Source organism: Clytia hemisphaerica, unplaced genomic scaffold, assembly GCF_902728285.1.
Source record: "Clytia hemisphaerica strain Z4C2 unplaced genomic scaffold, Clytia hemisphaerica genome assembly, whole genome shotgun sequence".
Taxonomy (NCBI): domain Eukaryota; kingdom Metazoa; phylum Cnidaria; class Hydrozoa; order Leptothecata; family Clytiidae; genus Clytia; species Clytia hemisphaerica.
Genome location: NW_027104075.1, coordinates 32,401 through 45,590, shown reverse-complemented (window position 1 = coordinate 45,590; position 13,190 = coordinate 32,401). Strand labels below are relative to the sequence as shown.

Sequence of the window (13,190 nt, the reverse complement as noted above, 5' to 3'; positions counted from 1 at the left end):
TTTAAACTTGCAGAATAAAAGCGTTGAGGCGTATTCATATTTTATGAAAAACCTAAAGTAGGGTAATTGCAAATTCTTTAAAACCCGAACTTCCGGCACTGAATTTTTTTCCGTCGTAAAAATGGGTTTGTATTCGCTAAGTAATAATTCTCTCCCAGAAAAGTAACCCACAAAGAGTTTATTCATCACAACCAGCCAATCGTGGTCAAGAGGGATTAAAACTGATTTTCAGCTAAACAAAAATAGGAAATTAACTAACCTACATGCTCACTCCAATATTGAATGATGCAGCATTTTGATCGACAATAATTGTTATATGAAGGGGCTTTGCTGTGTTATGTTATGTATGCCAGAAGTCGTCTAAAAATTAGAATGATTCAAAAGTGTGGTGATTAGGTAGTGAAATTTCCCACTTATAAAAATCAATATTCTTTCGAGCCTAAAGGAGGCCCCCAGCGGTTTGCGTGATGGCGTGATTAGAGATTCTTTTGGCGTGATGGCGTGATCAAGAATTTGGCATGATGCGTGATATGGCAAAAATTTGAGGCGTGGTGCGTGATTTGGGCTATTTTTTTGCGTGATGACCTAATTTTAGCGATTTTCGTGATGGCGTGATTAGAGATTCTTTTGGCGTGATGGCGTGATCAAGAATTTGGCATGATGCGTGATATGGCAAAAATTTGAGGCGTGGTGCGTGATTTGGGCTATTTTTTTGCGTGATGACCAAATTTTAGCGATTTTCGTGATGCGTGATGGAGAAAATTTTTTTGCGTGATGGCGTGATTAGGGGTGCCGCTGGGGGGCCTCCTAAAGGTCGGTCTCAACTAGCGCGCGCTGCGATCGCAACTTTGGCTTCAATAATTTTTGCTTTGAGAAAAACGCAGCGTGCGCTTGCTTTTCAAGAGAATGATCGTTACGTCAGATCACGCCAATGGAATTGCTTCATATTACTTTTGATCAATAGCGTGGAAGCTTTGCTCAAAGAAGAACTATCGCAGCGCGCGTAAGTGGAGACCAACCTTAAGGCACAAAGGGGACACAAGGTGGGTGAAATATTTTGCCGTAAGCAAGTTACGACAGTTATCGAAGCAATCGAAGTCAATCGAAGCAATCGAAGTCGATCATAAAGAGGAAAAAAATGTAAATCTTCGATCGACTTCGATCGAATCGACAATCACTTCGATCGACTTCGATTGATTCGACCGATCACTTCGATCGACTTCGATTGACTTCGATCGATTCGACAATCGAATTTTTCGATTGACATCCCCTGGAGTACTGGATCACAATTTTGAAGTATCCAAAATTTATTATAATTGCTCAAAAACTTGGCTTTCGTATGGAAATTTTCAACTTCTCTGTAAACAAGCTTAGAAACTAGACTGACAGATCTAGAAATCAATTTGGTGGAACAATGTTTTGAAGCGATAATGAAACGTTTACCAGTAGGAGTCTTGTGTTTCTTTGGAGTCCAATAGATACATGGGAGATCCAAGTCCTTCTCAAAAACAGCAAGACCAAAACGTTTAGAAAAACGAACATTTTCATTCACCATTTCTGCTTTATTCTGATTAACTCTAATGTATGTATCATTTCCTGCACCCAAAATCCCAATCTCCTTCAAAATTACTTCAACATAGAAACGTTCACAAATAAATGCAACGTTATTAGCAGCTTTATCAATGGGGACAATAACAAAATTTGTGTATAAAACATTCAAACAATCAATAACATCTTGTCTTTTGAGCACAGAGCTCACTTTCTTGTACCTGATCTTCTTTTTCAAAAATTTTATCTTTTTATCCTCCTGTTTTAACACTTCACCTTACTATTGAAGAAAATTTTCGTCAGTCTCATTATATTTGGCTGAAGTTTTATTCACAAAACTGTCCAGACCACTAGAAATAGCATCACTTCATTTATTCCAATTGATATTTCGAGGTTCACGATAATTTGGTCCCTTGGATATCAATTTTCGCAAATGATTATTTTTAATGAAACTTAAATCTCCGGTCATGATATGACCAGGGTCCAGATCAATAAAAGGAGAATTGTGACACTCACAAGATGGAAGGTGCCAAAAGTTTCTAAATCTGCTCGCTGTATTGATGGAATTTACAGTATATGAATAACTGATAAAAACGAAAAAAAGTAAAGAATATATATACGTATATTTACGAAATTTTTGGGTATTTTTAATTTTTTAATTTATAAATCATTCCGAAACAGAGGGAAATTTAGTAAAAAGTCAAAGGGAATTTAAATAGTGATATGTGAAAGAAAAACCTAATCCAAATGAAGATGATAGAAGAAAAGTAATATTGGAGAAACAATGAATTGCAATGATTTCTAACAAACACACTTCCATACAATCCTTAATACAAGCTCATTGGGGACAAACACAAAACAAATACACAAATATATCAAAAAACATGCATACACATAACACAAACCCGAAGTCCTAGACTTTTGGCTGGCATAGTGACTTTCCACGTGTTTAAGGACCCACACTCACTCGTCTCCAGGAAACATAATAGGAAAAGAAACCGACCAGCAGCTTCCATATAAATAGTCCAGGAGCTGGAGCTCAACTACTTTTTGCCTTTACTAATTCTGATGGGGGAAAAAGTAGAGAGTCCAGTGGAACCCACAAATTATGTAACTGAAACTATTAACTGTCACACCAAATTTGAATTTAAAACCAAACAGAATTCCCTCTTTTTTAAATTTATAACTAAGGTCTTCGCATAATTAGAGGGGCTGACACTATAATTATTCATTCTGAAATGGCAGAAGAAAAAAACATAAAAGTTTAACATAAACTTTTATTTTTAAAAAGAGGAGAGAAATCACTATTTTACTAGGTCAGCGTGTTTCAAACACACTGTTGGCGATCGCTTATTTCCGACAAAATCATCGGAGAAAGAACCTTCTGTAGTGTTCACTAAGAAAAGAATTTCCAATTTGTCCATTTTTTGTTTAGATATAGAAGGGCAAGGTTGATGGCTTATTACTTTACACCCTGCGATGCGGATCTGTCTCTGATAAATTATGGCAAGATTAGCGCAGCTAGACGAAATTATAAAGTCGTGTAAAATGATCGAGTAAAATGGTCGAGTAAACCTTACCTCTCTAAAATTTCACAGCGTGAAATCTCGCTAGATCTAATCCTGCTAAGCGACATACTCGTATCCATAACTAGAAGCCGTCGCTTCTAGCCCTCCTCTTTTTCTACATACTCAACGAAGACGCGGAAGCTCTAGACATCAAGGTATTTAATTGGTCAGCCTAAGCTGAGCATTCAAATAGGTAAAATTTTCCAGTTCCATAAGACGGCAAAAAAAAAATCCGATTTCCCGATATTTGGACGGATTTCTTTTCGAGTAAACACACCGGGATAAAAAACGCGCGCGATTGCATCAGCCATTGGGATTATTGCATCAGCTTCTTTTATCTCCCGAATAATGCGCTATCTCTGTATTCATGATAGCATGATTTTTCTGCTAAATGTATTATCTTCCCAATAAGTTGCCACTACAGTTGTGAAAATTAAAAACAAGATTTGGCTGGCTTTGCTGGAATGAGAATTTGTACACTTTTTCAATCATCAAGGTGAGATTTCTTTCCTGCCTTTTTTAACAGTGTACTGGCTTTTTATTAGTGTTTAAAAAAAGATAGCAGCAATTGTAATTTTACCTCAGTTGCATAAGCTACAAAGAAAAGATAGCATAAGCTTGTCTGTGTTCAATATCAGACAAGCAGCTACAAAACCCGGAGGTTGCATGCGAGCTCCTTGCATCCTCTTACTTAACCTACTTAACTTGCTTAACCTGCTTAACCTGCTTAACCTTGAACCTATTATATCTACTGAACTTACTGTATATATACAAACTATTATTGAATCAAATTAAATTGACTATTATAATATTGAATTGTGCGAAGGGAAATCCGCACCTCTAGAAACTTGTGCGAAGGGAAATCCGTACCTAGAAACTTGTGCGAAGGGAAATCCGCACCTAGAAACTTGTTGCAATATGATATCTATTGAGGCATATCGTGTGTGTATAGGAAGTTTTGCTTTTACAGCTCAGAAAAATGTGAAAGGTATTTCTAAATCTATTAAAATTGGTTCTAACCTTTCAGATAATGCTTTTACTAAACTATTGAAACCAATCAGATTTTTAGCCCTTTTTGCACTTCTTTTCTTTGCAATTCCAAAGTCGTATGAGACAACCTTTTTTCAGACAACACACCTAGATTTTGTCCACCTTTCAAAAAATGGTATTTTTTTTCAATATCCAAATGCAGCATTTAATTTAGGAGATCCAAACCTTATTTTTCTCAAAAATAATTATACCCTTCTATTATCAGGTGATATTGAACTAAACCCAGGTCCAAGAACAACTAAAGAAAACAAAAGTGATCAAGGGTCTGCTACGTACATTGATTTTACAGACATGACCAATTATCAAGTATCTAAAGCTGTTTTAGGTTCCTTTAACCAGGCTAACATAGATTTATTTGGGCAAACTGCAGGAACACAATGTAGTGCAAATTCTTTGTATGCGATATTCTGGTCTCATTTTCGACGTGTTTCTATTTGGAAAACTACAGACCTAGATAGAATTTTAATTGAAGGTGATAGGTTGTATAAGTTGTTGAACACAAATGATTATTTATCTGTCGATGAAATGCCACGATTTATCGAAACTAACGGTATTATCACCGAACTTGACTTTTTAAATTTAGAGACTGGCGAAGCTAAACTAATTGATGACTACCCCATGCTTCAAATTCCACTGAGTACTACTCAAAGTCCTGAATTTAATACCTTAATGATTATTGGCGGTTTTACTATAGCTATTATGAAAAGGTCCCAATGTTTCTTTGTCTTTGACTCACACAGCCGGGACAGCCGTGGATTACTAGTTGAAAATGGAGATGGAGCTTCGTGCCTTTTAAAGTTTGATAATATTTTTGAACTTGAAAAATATGTTAAGTTTTTTTATTTAGAGTTTCGGGAAAAAGAATTTCAACATTTTCAAATCCAATTTATTCAAATTAATGAACCAAGTGAAGAGCTAAAAAGGATTCTTCAACTAAGTTATTCTCGATTTGTAAAGAAAAATTCCAGTGCGACACCTAAAAAACGTAAAAATAATTGTGCTGATGGAAATACTAGAAAGCGACAAAAAACACGTCAGCAAAGCAATCAAGCCTATTATGAACAAAATAAAGAAAAGATAAATGAAAACAATAAAGCCTATCATGAACAAAACAAAGAAAAGATAAGTGAAAACAAAAAAGCTTATAATGAACAAAACAAAGAAAAGATAAATGAAAACAATAAAGCCTATCATGAACAAAACAAAGAAAAGATAAGTGAAAATAAAAGAGTTTACTACAAAAGAAATAAGGACACTCTAAAAGAGAAGCAAAAAATTAATGCTCAAAAAAAAAAATCTGCTAAGCAGTCTGATGACCCAGTGAAAAGATTTCAAAAAATTATATATGAAGGTCCTTTTTACATATGCGTTTCTTGCCACAGATGTCTATATCGACGTTCAGTTGCTAAATTTTCTCCTGAAAAATACAACATGCCAGAAGACGATTATTGTTTAGAAGTAGTTTCTTTCGATGGGAAACTGTATATTTGCAAAACGTGCCACAATAAGCTCAAAAAAGATAATTTACCATGTCAGTCAGTTAAAAACAAACTAAGCCTTGATGAACTACCAACTGAATTCAGTACTCTTCGCAGACTTGAAAAGGTTTTAATTTCTCGTAGAATTTTATTTAAGAAAATTGCAATAATGCCAAAAGGTCAGTTTCCCAAGTTAAAAGGGTCAATTTGTAATGTTCCAATTGACATAGAAGATATTGCTAATACCCTGCCAAGAAAAACTAGTGATAATGGTCTTGTCATAGTTAAACTTAAAAGAAAATTAGAATATAAGGGACATGTAATTTTTGAGGCAATTAGGCCTGATTTTGTTCAGCAAATGTTAAATTATTTAAAAGATAACAATCCTCTTTATCAAGACATAGTGATTGATGTCAGTAACATTTCTGATGATGAAACTATGGTGGGAAATAATACAGATGTTACTAACATTAATACAGCCAGCAATGATAACGAAGAAATTTCTGATGAGGGTAGCAGAACACAAAATGACACTTCAGTTTTAGAACTTGAGACAACAGCAAACCCACTTGACGTGTTTCGCTCAAGTGCAAATGAAACAACTCTTATGTCCCATACTCCCACTGAAACAGAAATAGATAATGAAATTTTAACATTAGCACCTGGTCAAGGGAGAAAACCAATTTCTATTTTGAATGATGAAAATTGTGAAATGCTTGCCCATCCTCATTTGTTTCCCAAAGGTAAATTTGGATTCAACGTTCAACGCAATGTTAAATTGAGTCCCTCAAAGTACTTTAACCAACGATTATTGAACTATACTCAAAAATTTGCCTCTGATCCAGACTACATATTTTTTGCTAACTCTGTGATTCAACAAGTCTCTTTGACCAGTCAAATAAATGTTGCCATGAGAAAAGTTGCAGCCTCTAATTTAAATGCGGGAATGTTAAGTCAAAATTTCAAAGAAACAGTGAAACAATTTATTGCAAATGACAAAGCCTTTGCTTTTATGAGTACAGTTAAAGGAACTCCAGCATATTGGAAAAAATTTCAGCAAGAAGTTTTGGCAATGGTTAAACAATTAGGGCCACCAACTTTCTTTTTGACTTTAAGCTGTGCTGATCTAAGATGGAATGAATTGATCTCCATAATTTACAAACTCAAGGGTCAAAATGTTACTAACGAATTTATTGAGAATCTTTCTTATCATGAAAGGTGTGATTTGTTAAATAGCAATCCTGTTCTAGTAGCAAGGCATTTTCAATATAGAGTTGAAGTATTTTTTAAAGAAATTGTTTTAGATGGTCCACTTGGCAAAACAACTTATTATGCTATTCGGGTTGAATTTCAAGTACGTGGAAGCCCTCATATTCATTCTTTTCTTTGGATTTTGAATGCGCCAACATTAACTCCGGAAACAAAATCTGAATACGTAGAATTTGTTGATAAAATAATTAAAGTTAGTTTACCATCACAACAAGAAGATCCAGAATTGTTTAACCTTGTAAAAACCTATCAATTACATCGTCATTCAAAAACTTGTCGTAAATATAAAAATACGCCTTGTAGATTTCATTTCGGCAAATTTTTTTCTGAGAGAACTATTGTTTCAGAGCCTTTGCCACAAGAATTGCCACAAGAGCAAAAACGAACAATACTGTCACTGAGAAAAGAAGTATTAACTAAAGTAAGGACATATATAAATGAAAATCTTAATCCAAGTAAAAGAAATTTTTTTAACCCAGATGCTGAAAATTTCAGTCCTGTTCCAACCATAGATGAAATTCTTAATGAATTAGATATTTCCAAGAATGAATATGAATATGCTCTGTCAGTATCTGAAGATGATGATTTTCACCTATATTTGAAGCGTGATTCAAATGCGTGTTTTGTAAACAATTATTTTACTGAGGGTCTGAAAGCTTGGCAAGCAAATCTAGATATTCAGCCTGTATTTAATTATTACAAGGCTGTTACTTACATGTGTGCATATCTGTCCAAAACTGAAGATGAAGTGTCTCATGCTATGAACCAAGCTGTTCAAGAAGCATTCGAAAACGATTTAGACAAATATCAGCAAATGAAATCTATTGCGCATGCTTATGTTTCAAAACGGGAAGTATCGGTGCAAGAAGCTGTGTATCTTAGCATGCCTGAATTATGGCTAAGAAAAGTATTTCCAGGTGTAACCTTTGCAAACACCAATGTACCAGAGAAAAGATTTAGAATGTGCCTTAGTGAAAATGAAATAAGTGAGCTTCCTGAAGATAGTACCTCGATATTCAAAAAGAATATGCTAGACCGATATTGTGATAGACCAACCAACAACTATGCTAATGGAATTTATGTGTCTGTTTCAAACATGTGTTATGCTGAATTTTTGAGGTTTTATAGTATCATGTATGTAGAGAATAAAGAAAATGATTGCCAGCCCAATGAACTTGTAGATGATCTAGTTGAATCAAATCATCCAACAAATGGGTACCCAAATATTGTTCCACTCTTGTCCAGTCGAGATAAACTAAAATGTCGTAAAGTTCCATTAGTACTCCGTCTTCATGAGCCAAATAGAAACAAGCACCCCGAAGATTATGCTCATCATCTGTTAATGTTATATTATCCGTTTCGTAATGAAAATGAGTTACTCTCTCAGGAACACAATTCTTACACACAGAAACTATTTGAACCAGGTGTTGTAGAAATGATTGAAAGGAACAGAGCTTTGATCCAACCATATTCTGGTTTAGTAGATGATGCATTAGTAAGGTTTAGAACTGACATCACGCTCAATATGAATGACTTTGAACAGCAGGAAAATGATGAAACAAATGCTGAGCTTGAAAGTAATACTGCAAATAATAATGATGAATCAGATGATGAAGCTAATGAAGACACAGTACCATTTAGGGCAGAAATACCAATGGAATCTATTTTGCTTCCTGATAATGAAATAAATACTCGTATAAGATCTCTTAATCCTCAACAGAGAGAAATTTTTGATGTAATACACAAGTGGGGAAGAAATTTTGTAAAAAACCTGTCTTCTAAAGATCCTAAAATTGTAGAGCCATTCCATATTTTCTTAACCGGTGGCGGAGGCGTGGGAAAAAGCCATTTACTTACGACAATTTATCACTCATTGTCCAAACTTTTAATGTACAGAGGAGGAGAACCTACTAAACAAAGGATTCTTGTGCTTGCCCCAACAGGTGTAGCAGCGATCAATGTCAATGGAACCACAATTCACACTGGTTTGATTATTCCTACAAAAAAGCTATTTCCCTTGAATGCTATGTCAAAACAAATTTGCAAAAAAAACTTGCTTGCGTTGAGATTATAATGATAGATGAAATTTCAATGGTACCTAGTCGCTTATTTCGAAATATTGATTCAAGGTTACGTGAAATATTCAGTTCTGATAAACCTTTTGGTGGAAAATCGGTCTTACTTTGTGGTGATTTGTATCAACTCCCACCAATTTATAGAGATCCAATTTACAAAGCTGATTGTTCATCTATGCAAAGTATTGTCGGATTTGAATTATGGAGAAGTTTCCAAATGGCAGAATTGACTGAGGTCATGAGACAGAGAGATGATATTGATTTTGTAGATCTATTAAATCAAGTACGTTTAGGTGAACTTGATGAAGAAAAGAAGAACTTTTAAAATCTAGATTCATTACAAAAGACAGTCCAGACTACCCTGCTAATATAACTCATATTTATGCAGAAAATAAGCCAGTAGATTTATACAATTTGCAAATGCTTGAAAAATTACCGACTGAAAAGCATCTGATTCTTGCACAAGATGAGGTACCAAAAAATCTGACAAGAAGTGATTTGAATTTTATTGAAAATGCTAAAGCAAGAGATACAGGTGGTCTAGCTCGTATTATTGAAATGAAAGTAGGTGCTCGTGTTTTGATATCAAAAAATATTGACATTGCTGATAGATTAGTCAATGGACAAGTTGGAACAGTTATGAGATTCAAATTTGATTGCAATAATAAAATATCTGGTTTCTATGTAAAACTTGATGATGTCACTGCAGGTAAAAAAGGATCCAATTTGGATAGTGTATGTAGAGAAAACAATTGGACTTTGATCGAAAGAGCAGAATCTACCTTTGCGACTAGAAAAAATAAGCAAAAGTCACCTATGGTTAGAAGAACTCAATTTCCACTGATACTATCGTATGCATGTACTAGTCACAAAGTCCAAGGGCTAACACTTCAATCAGCAGTCGTAAGCTTTGAATTATTTGGTCAAAGATATTTCAATGAAGGTCAAATGTATGTTAATTTGTCAAGGGTAACTGACATAAACGGACTATTCTTAATTGGTGAATATAGTAGAAATGCTATCAGAGTCAACACTGAAGCAGGGCTTGAATATGAACGTTTGAGAAGAAATTGTTGTTTGCAAAAGGTTCAAACTTTTTCATCTGTTTCTCCCTCTCCCAAGCATTTAAATATCTCCCTTCTTAATATTCGCTCGATGAATAAACATGCTGTTGACCTAAAAAAATCTGAAAATTTAATGAACAGTGACTTGTTATGCCTTACTGAAACTCAGCTATCACCTACAAGTGATACTAGTGGAATTGATCAAACATTAAATGGTTTTAATATTGAGTATAACAACAATTCAATTAATCGCTTTCAAAACACTGCATGTTGCACAAATTCTTCAATTCAAATTTTAGAGTGTAATAAAGCAGCAGGTTACACATTGATACAATTCAAGAAAGAGACGTTTAGTAGTCAACCTATTAGCCTGTTACTCTTGTACAGACCACCTAATTCTTCAAGAAACACTTTTCGTGAAGAACTATTGCAACTGACAAGTTATGATGATGTAGACATTATTGTGGGAGATTTCAATATTGATGCACTAGATCCAACAAATCAAGACCTAAACGAAATACTTTCTTCATTCAAAATGATAGTGAATGAACCAACTCATCTTGCTGGTGGCCTTCTGGACCATGTTTATATAAAAACAAGTTTTATTAGCCAGAGAGAAGTGAATTGCTTTATAAAGGATATTTATTTCTCCGACCATGATGGAGTTTGTTTCACTATTATGAGTGATTCTTAAATTGTTTTAACTGTTTGGACTGCTTGAACTGCTTGATATGGGAGGGGGGTGTACAGTTTGGAGGGTGAGACACATAAGGGATACAAAATTCTTCAAGAGCAAAGTTTCTAATATTCATTATAAAGTCGATTCAGTACATTTATAAATAAATAAATCACAGCTTATTCTGGTGAATTTTGAATCCCTTACGTATCTATCTTAGAAGAAAATATCAAAACTGACAATAAGGAATTTGTCTTAAAAAGGTTTTTAGTGCCTTTAAAAGGAAAGAAACTTTCTTGTAAATTTTAATCTTTTGGATGGTTATGGATTTCTTTAAAACGTCACTTGTCACTTTTGAGTGGACACGATACTAGTTGCAAAAGACATTTTCCTCAGTCACATAATTTTTTATAATTTTATGTTCAGTATTTTAAAAATGTGGATTTTAAGAATTTTTTTTTATCAAATTGGAATATTAATTTTGTACATTCTTTATATATTTTTTTTAGTTAAAATTTGAATTATGATATGCATTAACTTTTTAATTTTTTTTTTGAAAATTCTTTTTACACTTTAGTATTTTAAAAATGTGGATTTTAAGAATTTTTTTTTATCAAATTGGAATATTAATTTTGTACATTCTTTATATATTTTTTTAGTTAAAATTTGAATTATGATAATATGCATTAACTTTTTAATTTTTTTTTTGAAAATTCTTTTTACACTTTTTATAGTATTTTTTAATCAACTCATCAATTTATAAAAAATTTAAGAGTTACAAAATTAAGAAAATGAACAATACAAATAAAAACCCTGGACTAAAACTATGTTGGACTGGACTGGAATGTTATTTGCGTGTTAATCGTTCTGCTGTAACTAAAATTATATGCTTGGCTGGAGAAAATATATGGGCATTTGTATGATATGATGCTGGTAATTTGTTAATGGTTTTGTTGTAGTATTAATTCCTGTTACGTAATAGTGTTGGTAGAATGAGGCAACCTAAAAGAAAAGAAACAAATTTTTGATTCATTGGCAACTTGGAATAAACATTAATTTCACACCACCAAATTCAACAACTCTAGATGCTACAAAAGTCACAAAAACAAGAGGTTAATAAGACTTGATAAACTTTGAGAGAATACTACTCGAGTACTATACTTCAAAGTCACAATTTATGATTCTCTGCTTAAAAAAAATTGACAAATAGGTATATTCTTAACAATGGTTGGTATTTTTACAGACAATTGGTATAAAATCTATTGAAGTGGTTATCAATTTCTGAAAAGAAGTAATTTATCACACGTTTTCTCTGAAAAGAAAATACAAATAAATTCATCGGGGTGTTTAATGCCTTTTAATTTTATATTTTACTCTGTTATTTTAGATATCAATCAACGATCAATTGTCATTTGGCTTTCATGACTCGTAAACAATTGTCACTGTGTTACTCCGAACTCAAAGTCGATGCTATAAAGTACATTCAGGTAATTTAATTAAACCTTACAAAACAATTAAAAACCTGAAGGCTTTTCTATTTTCTTACATAAGAAACTGTCACATTTTGCTGAATGTTTTCATTCACCAAATAACTTAGAAAGTTTATATCATCAGCTTTTATTTTTATTTTTTGTTTTCTCTACCAGATTATATATGATCAACAACAACATTTCAATCAATCGGTATGCTGTTCATTGTCAAATTGTCGTCAAAGAAAAACCGACTGACGACCATTTAAATTTTGTTCATAATAGAGTTATTTGTTGCTGATTTTGAAATTCATAACGTTTCTTCGCTCAGTGAATGAAAGTGATCAAAATGATATCATAAGTGTTATCTATACTTGTCCATTAACCATTTCGTATTGCATTGTTTTGTTTTGCTTGATTATTGCAAAGATGCAGCTGGGTAATAATGAACTATTATTTGATTATTTGAAAAAAAACTATTTCTATTTGTAAATGTAAATGGTCAGTCTATGTGACCTGTCAATTGAATTTTTGATAGAATCTTTATATAAGTTTATAACAGGACATATCTAAAATTTTGTGATTTGTCCATTACATTAAATTTGAAAATATTTATATTTTATTAATATCATGAAAACTATGAAATTTTACATGTTAATAGATAATGAACTTGTTGTTGCTAAATTTTTCTCCCTATGACCCACGGCTAATTAAATAGCTTCATAGAATAGCTTATTACTAAACAAAATGCTACCCTGGACAACGAACCCTCCACCGGGCGTGTACGAACATTTCTAAATAGCCCATAGACAATAGACCCATATATCATTGCACACTTAACTTGGAATCATTTAAGTCTTCTAATCATTTTAGCATAGGAATGAATTGTAATTTATAAAAAAGAAGAAGATTTTAGTTCATTTTAGATATCAGTATGAAGCTGATATTGACAAGAACATATAAACTGTATTGTAAGGCAACTCAACGTGTTAA

The 13,190-nt window shown here is 33.1% G+C and overlaps 1 long non-coding RNA gene across 1 annotated transcript; it reads left to right on the top strand.

Moving 5' to 3' along the window:
- The first annotated feature begins 3,398 nt into the window (after positions 1 to 3,398).
- LOC136812521 (uncharacterized) lies at positions 3,399 to 12,632 on the top strand. Its single transcript, XR_010847362.1, has 4 exons — positions 3,399 to 3,612; positions 11,502 to 11,840; positions 12,116 to 12,215; positions 12,375 to 12,632. It is a non-coding gene; the product is annotated as an uncharacterized lncRNA (long non-coding RNA).
- The last annotated feature ends 558 nt before the right edge of the window (positions 12,633 to 13,190 follow it).